General features: G+C 39.9%; 1 pseudogene; it reads right to left on the bottom strand.

Moving 5' to 3' along the window:
- Positions 1 to 596: 596 nt before the first annotated feature.
- LOC114611640 lies at positions 597 to 1151 on the bottom strand (annotated as a pseudogene).
- Positions 1152 to 8294: the final 7143 nt, after the last annotated feature.

Below are 8294 nucleotides of genomic sequence, written 5' to 3'. Positions count from 1 at the left end.
TTTTATTTAAGATTTTCTTGAATTTTTTTATAAAACTAATCTGAATTTTGTTCTTCATTCATATCTGCTAGGCTACCACTTGAGACAATTGTTCACAGTGTCCTCTTATCTGTTTGATCCCTCCCCCGTCATTCATTAGTTTGGAAATTTGTATTTTGCATTCTGCTTGTCTTGCTTTCCAGGGCTAACTTTTAGTTTTCTAGATTTTTCTCTGTTTTATATTAGTTTTCTGTTACACTAACTTCCAGCAGCTTATTCATCTTTTCTTTGAGTTCAGCCATTGTCTTCTTTTTCTCATTTTGTTCTTTTCTGAAGTTTTCATTTAGAGCTATATATTTCCTTCTAATTGTGGCTTTCTCTGCATCCCACAGGTTTTGATATATCATAGTTCAGCTCTGTCTATTTTCTGATTTCTACTTTGATTTCTCCTGTCCTTTTGCTGGAGCACTTAAAAAGCCCAGCTGACTTCACAGATACGAGGGCTTTTGTCAGTCATTATTTTAATATTAGTTTATTGCTTTAATTTTCTGTGTCTGACAAATATAAAATCTCTCTCTCTTTTTTTTACTTTTATCTACATTTATTTTATGCTGAATTTATTCCCGTGCCATGAGCTTCTGTTTCTTCAGTTTCTTCTGGGATATCTTTTTCTTCTGTGCAACCTCCTCTTCTGGCTTTGGAACAATCTGTTCCTTCTCAGTGAGGATCATCTCAATGTGGCAGGGGAAGCTCATGTATGGGTTAATCCGGCCATGAGCTCTGTAAGTTCGTCGGCGCATCTAAGGTGCCTTGTTCACCTGGATGTGTTCAATGACTAGAGAATCTACGTCTAAACCCTTAAGTTCAGCATTACTTTCTGCGTTTTTAAGCATGTGCAGCAAAAACTCTGCACTCTTCTTTGACCACCGTCCCTGTGTCCAGCCCCATTGTTTGGCCTGGGCGCACCTACCAACTCCACCATTATACCGACGGAATGGCACACATTGTTTTTTTAAAGTGACATCCTTCAGGTACTTGGTAGCTTTGCGGATGTGCATGCCCTTGATGGCCTGGGCAGTTTCCCCGGTGTTCTTAAAGTGAACGCGAAGGTTTGAACCTAGTGATTTACCAGATTTTGTGGGATTTTCTGGGTCAAGAGAGTAGCGAACCATCTTGACGAGTCACCTTTCGCCGCTTACAGGAAAAGCAATATAAAATCTCTTATTTAAAGTGTGTGTAATTAATTCATCACAACTCTCCATAAGCCACAGGTTTGCTTTTTTTTTTCCTTTTAGAGATGTAATTTTCCATGCTGCTCAGGCTGAACTCAAGCGATCTGTCTGTCTTAACCTCACGAGTAGATACATTTGTATTTAAATCCACTTTTCTAACTTTTCACATGAACTGAAAAGAATGTATACCCTGTAATAGTAATTGTCATTGTGTAATAAAAAGTACTATGTATTCAATGTCTCCCTTGGATTCATACTGGTTTGTGTTTTTGTTTTTCTGTTGTTGTTTTTGTTCTGTTTAACAGCACTATAGCCTAGTTGTGGCTCTTTCTGTGTGTTCCTTTCCTCAGCATCCACCATCCTTCATAAATCTGAATAGTCTGAGTCCTATGCCTCTAAGTATTTCAAGTATTTCACCTGCCACTGTTTCTGGCTCCTCTGCTTTGTAGAGTCCAACTATATTATATGTTAGATATTTTGTCTGTGTCCCATATGTCTCTATTTTTACCCTCATGTCTTAGTTTGGTTATTTCCACTGATGTTACTTTTAGCGGATCAATTTTCTGCATTAGAGACCATCTGTTTAGCTTGTACCTTCAATGTCTTTATTTTTTGGTAGAGAAGCTGCCTGTAGCTTCTTTAGTTTTAATTATGTGCTGAACCCCTCCCCTCTATGTCTTAGAGATGTTTTTCACACTTATTTTAACCTTTTCTAAACACTGTAACCTGATTTCCTTTCTTCAAGTTTGTATGCTGTCATTTAGTCATATCTTCTGGGATGCCTAGTGCTTTTTATTTGGTATCAGACTTTATATATGATAGATTTCAGGATGATTGAAGGCTCTGGACAGATTTATTTTCTAGACAGGGATTTCCTCTGTTATTTTTTTTCCAAGCTTCTTAAGACTTAGTTCGGTCTAACTTAGAACTCACCATCTTTCTGTCTCAACAGGTTTGCATTATCACATCTGGCTCCTTGGACAGGTTTGGAGAGATGAGAAACCGTGCTAGTTTGGTGAAGATTGGTCACTACTTTTCTCATGGTGTATTCCATTCTGCCTTGCCCTTTCTCCAAGGGCATAACCTGCAGGGTTCCACTATATAGCCACAGAAATTTTCTAGAATTTTCTTTTTTGTCAGACCCCCAAATCCTGATAAATTTTCCCTCTCCATTCAGCTTTGTGAGGCTGCTCAAAGCTCAAATGACCCCCTCAGATTTCAGCTTTCACTCTCTGCTCCCCTTCCCTGGTTGGGAGGCCTCAGGTTACTGCTTTGGAGTTCATAAATCTCTTAAGGAGAAAGATTGATTTTTCATCTGTCTTGAGTCATGGCTGCTCAATTGTTTGCTTCATTTGCACCTCTCTTATCTCTCATGATATTTTACATACTTTTAAAACTTTTGTTTTTTATTTTCCATATGGAATTTTTGTTTGTTATAAGCTAGTTCAACATGGGCAGAATCATTTGTGAGCTGATCTTTAGTAAAAAATTATCTGTATTGTTCAACTTGTAGGTCACAGATGTGAGACACTGGATGGCTTTGCTGAGGCGACATGAAGTGCAGACTCAGGATTTGAATCCAGTCTTCAGACTCTAAAGAGGGAGGGAGGAGGGCGGGCGGGAAGGGGGGAGGGAGGGAGGGAGGGAGGGAGGGAGGGAGGGAGGGAGGGAGAGAGAGAGAGAGAGAGAGAGAGAGAGAGAGAGAGAGAGAGAGAGTTGGAAAATGGCTGGCAAGCCAACAGAGGCTTGCAGGCTTGTTCATCTTAGCTGGTATTTGGTGTTCTTGACCCAAGCTTGGTTGAAGCCATATTTCTAGTGAGATGGTATTCCCAACTTATTTATATTTGTTTATGAACACAACATGAGACCTAAAGATACACCCATGACACCACAGCCACAAGGATTTGAAGAGGTACAGTTGCAGGAGAACTGTTCAGGCAATACTGATCTCTAACAGCTGATGGTGAGAAAATTGGGCAAAGACCTATACTGTCCTTGGGAAAGGTATGCAGTGATATAAACTGTACTCAAAGATAATTGACTCAAGAATAATAAGAAGAAATAAGGACTTTATTCATAACACCAGGAAGCACAAGCCAGCAAACTTTGTTAGAATAGCTTTTCTTTTATAGCGAGCCCACAGAGATCACCAATATATATTTTTTGTAGTGCTGGAGACAGACCCAGAGTATGATGCATGTGAGGCAATCATTCCACCCCACTGAGCCACCACCATGGTTTAAGTACATACTGTGGTCCTCTAAATGTCCCTTTGAACTTTGATCTTAGCTGGAAGCTATCCAGAGAATGCAACCTGTGGGGCTATAGGTATCTTCATATTAGATATGGGTACAGTAAACCCCACTGTGGGCTCAAGTACCATCTATGGCCTCCCATTTGACTGCCAAATAATCTATAAAAACTATTTGTTTGGTATCCCTGAGTTGCATGTCGTACGTACTCTGGGGAGAATCATTTGAACTTAATCCCTCAATAGGAAGAACACTTTTTTTTCTTTATTAGACGTTCATTCTTTGCTCTTAGCATCTGGATGTGCATTCAATGACCCTTTGCCAGAAAGTGGGACAGGCTGTTGAGATTTCTTGGTGTGCTGATGCATTTGTTGAATATAGAAAAAGTTGGATCATCATGTTGCAACAATAAAAAAAATCCTATTTTTGAGCATATCATCTTGGTTGTCCAGATTCTTAAAACACAAGTCTCAAGCCATTAATGTAAATGGATTTGGCAGAACAAAATTATCCCGTGAGTAGCAATGAGAGAAGGAAAGGAAAAAGAAAAAGAAACCACAGTGGGAACAAAACTGAACAATCCAAGTGAACAGGCGTGAACAGAAGCACTGTATACAGAGCTGGCTAGTGTTCCAATAGCTCCAGAGATCCTCAGAGAAAGGTGCTACCCCAAGCATAAATGAAATAGATACTTTCCCACATTTCTCATATCCTTTTGCTGACCTTGGTCGCAAAACATATATGGCTTCAGATTACTGTTCAATTAAATTATATTACAGGAGACCTCAAAACAGTGGCTCTTGGGAACTCAGGAGAGAATCCACTGGCACCTCCCGAGACCTTGTTTCCCCATCATTTTTGATATCTGATCGTTCTGGGAGTGAGATTTCTGAATTCATGGAAGGGGAACGTGAAGACTATGGACTCAGTCGCATCCTTGTCAATCATTCTGAGCAGAGACTTCACGTTCTCCCACTATTCACTTTCTCCCAGGGAACACATCTGCAGTTCTAGTCATCTTGGTTGTGCAGATTTTCAGAGTTCCACTCTGAAAGCTGTCCAAGAGCTGGACTGTACACTTCTAAAGACATTTAAAGTGGTTGTGTGAACACTGTATTAGGAAGATGATTATTTAGGGTTCTGCCCAAGTATGTGACCTGTTACCAGTTCTCTGGAGCCCCACACTGAGTCTTCAGCATCTGGCAGTGAGTCTTGGATGACAGACACTCCTATTTGCTGAATACAGGTGTGTGCTCATGTGTTTGTGTGTGTGTATGTGTGCGTGTGTGTGAATAGGTTGTCTAGAAAATATAAATATGCCATGTGGGAAATTTGTATGTAGAAAAGGAGAAAGAACGGTTACTTGAAAAAAGAGAAAGTGTTGTGGGCTGAAGAGCTTTTCCTCTATAGGGGCTAGCACCAACTTGATCTTGAAGTGCAAATTTGTTAGGTAGTCGGCATCTCCAGGTCTGCAACATTGTCAAAGGAGGAAAGATTTGTTTCTCCTTCTTTGAGCACATGCCTTTCAGAAAAGCTTAGATGGATCTGGCAAACAGGAATCTGAGTGAAGTCTCTAGCAGCAGTCTGTGGTTTGGTGTCTAGTTACCTGATGAAACTCTAGGGAGTTTATCCTGTGACAGATAGCCTTTAAGAGGCACGCTCCTCAGTAATTACTCTTTCCAGGTTTTATGTGCTTCTGTAACTCCTTTCGACATCGAATAAGCCTGATCTGTGCCATCAGCACAACCCCAAAGAAATGCCAGCAAGTGATGTGTGTGTATGTGTATGTGTGTGTACATGCATATACATGCAATTGTATGTGTGTTCACATGGAGACCAGAGGTTGATGTTGAATGTTTTCCTTAGTCATTCTCTCCTTTTTAAAAAATCTATCTATCTATCTATCTATCTATCTATCTATCTATCTATCTATCTATCTGAGACAGAGTCTCTTACTGAACCTGGGAACTTGCTGATTGGCTAGACTCTCTAGCCAGTGAATTCCAGGGTTCTTCCTGTTCCATGTCCTCCCGAGAGCTTGGGTTAGAGTCAAGTGCCACTGCACTTGGTTTTTTACATGGATGCTGGGGATCCAAAGTCAGGTCTTCATGCAAGTATTTTAGAAGCTGAGCTACCTTACCAGCCTCCAGTAGCCTCTGATTTTGAGGTTGCCTCCTAAAGGCTATATTCCTGATTTGCTTCTGATGGACCTGTGTGTTGGGGGAAGCCACGTTCCATGTTATGAGCATACTCAGCCTGTGGTTGGGAACCAACATCTGCTGATAGCCATGCTGAACCCTAGCTTTCACCTTTGTAAAATGTGAATAATCTATCACATTTCAGGGGTTGATTAAAATTCAATGATAGAATATATGCCAAGTGTTTAATGTATTCTCCAGGTAGGCAAATTTTCTTGGTTCTATTATACCTCATGATACGTGCATACTAAAATCAATCAAATTATCTTCAGGTGAACACATTTAGTTTCACAAAATTTACAATTTTAAAATCAAATCTTTGTAATAAATATTGCTGGACACATTTATCTAAGTCAGATTATTTTTTAAAAGACTTATTTATTTATTTATTTATTGTATTTGTATGAGTACACTGTTGCTTTTTTGAGACACACAAGAAGAGGGCATCAGATCCCATTACAGATGGTTGTGAGCCACCATGTGGTTGCTGGAAATTGAACTCAAGACTTCTGGAGGAACAGTCAGTGCTCTTAACTACTGAGTCATTTCTCCAGCCCAGATTATTTCTTTAGAATGTGTTTACTAGAGTGTATTAGAAACTGCTAACATGAAGGTTATGAAATATTACATGTGAGTTGGCCCTTCTTATTTTTATCCTGCTAAACTTATCAAAAACTCAAGAGTAGATGTACAAGAGTCCATGTTATTGTATATGAGGACACACCACTTCTAACAGAAGGCTTAAGAAGAGAAAGATTTGGCTTTAAAAACAAAATATCCAATATAACAGTCCCCTCCCTTGGTTAGCCTCTAAACTAATAAAAAAGGAGGTATTGTCTCACTTCCTACCTTGTTTAAGACAGAAGTCTTCTCTGTGTACATCCGGCTAGCTGGATTGTGAAGATCTTCACCCTTGTTCTCCCATATCACTGTAGAAACAATGCAATTTATAGGCATATGCTACCTTATCAAGCTTTATGTGAAATCTGGGGATTTGAACTTGAGTCCTCAAGCTTGTGTAACAAGGTAAGTCTCTGAGTTACCTCTCTAGCACCCCTCACTGCAACATATTTGAGATACGGTTAAAGAAACACTTTCTCTGAACTCATTTTTTCCCTCATTCGTGTTTAAGTTATTATTGCCAATTTAATCTTTTTGATAGATAAACGAAAGATTAAAAAATAACTACAAAAATGTAGATCATATAAACCCTACTATAGGTTAAGCACGTGGTTGATTAATTTCTAGTCCTTCATTCAAAATTAGCACTTTCCTTTTTCCCATTGTCCTTTCTCACTCACCCTGAAAAGGAATATTTTCATCTTTTTGTTCCCTGTTTATATTCCCAAGATGGTATTTCTTCATCAACAACTCAGCCAGCTTTAGAATCACCTAGAAAGGCATTTACAAGGAGCCTAACTAAGGAGGGAAGATCCCACCTGAATGTGGGTGTGACCATCCGGTGAGCTGGAGTCACACACTCAATAGAAAAGAAAAAAGGAAAAGGTGAGCTGAGATCAGGCATTTGTCCCTCTTGCTTTCTAATGGGGCTACAGTGCAGCCAGCCTCCTGACATTCCTGCTGTCATTCCCTCCATGCCATGATATACTATACTCTCAGTCTGTGAGCCAAGACAGATCCCTCCTTCCTTAAGTTGCTTTTGTCAGGTATTTTCCATAGCAGCGAGTACAGTAATTAATATAGAAAATTAGTTCTGAGAAGTGGGGGTGTTTCAATGACTGTATAATTTATAGGCTTATGGAACTAGTTTGCAGGAAGAAGTGGGAGAGTTTGGAACTGTGGGTTGCAGACTCTAAAGTGCTGTAATCAGAGCCTCATTGTTGATTTGGGTGGGAGCAAAGCAGATTGCTGCTGGATAAGTGGATACCAGGGTCTGAAGAGATGGCTCTGAGGTTAAGAGTGAGTGCTGCTCTTATAGAAGACCCAAGTTTGGGTTTTAGCATCTGCACTGTGTGGCTCACAAATGCCTATAACGTTAGTTCTAGGGGATCTGATGTCTGTTTTCTCTATAGGCACTGACACACACATACATACATACATACATACATACATACATGCACGAGAGAGAAAGGGAGGGAGGGAGGGAGGGAGGAAAAGAGAGAGAGAGAGAGAATACTTAAATGAGGTTGAATTCAAAACTAACAGATCAAGTTGTTTGGTGGAGGCAACTTCTAGTCATCATAACATCCAGGCTGTCTTATGGTTATTGCTTTCTGGTCTTATTCATATTTACAATAAGAGAAAGCAGAAGGATGTGAACTTCTGTGCAGCTTTAATCGGAGTCTAAGTGAGCTCTTGTTAAAGTTGTAGGTAGTTGCAGAGAACGTAGCTGTAATTATTAAAAATATTAGTGCCATTAAGGAGAAACCACATACACTGCACTAGGATAATAGGAAAGGTGTTTTGGGCACAAGATATCATCATTTATTGAAGCTTCTAATAATTCAGATTCATTTGAAAAGAGAAGCCCTGAACTGAGAAAGCAGTCACAGGATCCTTGTTCTAGAACGCCTTTCTAGAGAAGTGTTTACCAAGGTCCAGCCTGTAAAGGCACACAGTGTTCAGGCTAGATCTCAACCTGTCAGCAGAACTTGGAAGCACTGTCCACATGG

The sequence above is a fragment of the Grammomys surdaster genome, unplaced genomic scaffold, assembly GCF_004785775.1.
Source record: "Grammomys surdaster isolate TR1022 unplaced genomic scaffold, NIH_TR_1.0 129, whole genome shotgun sequence".
Taxonomy (NCBI): Eukaryota; Metazoa; Chordata; class Mammalia; order Rodentia; family Muridae; genus Grammomys; species Grammomys surdaster.
Note: the sequence above shows the minus strand (reverse complement) of the source record. Positions and strands in the feature narration are given on the sequence as shown.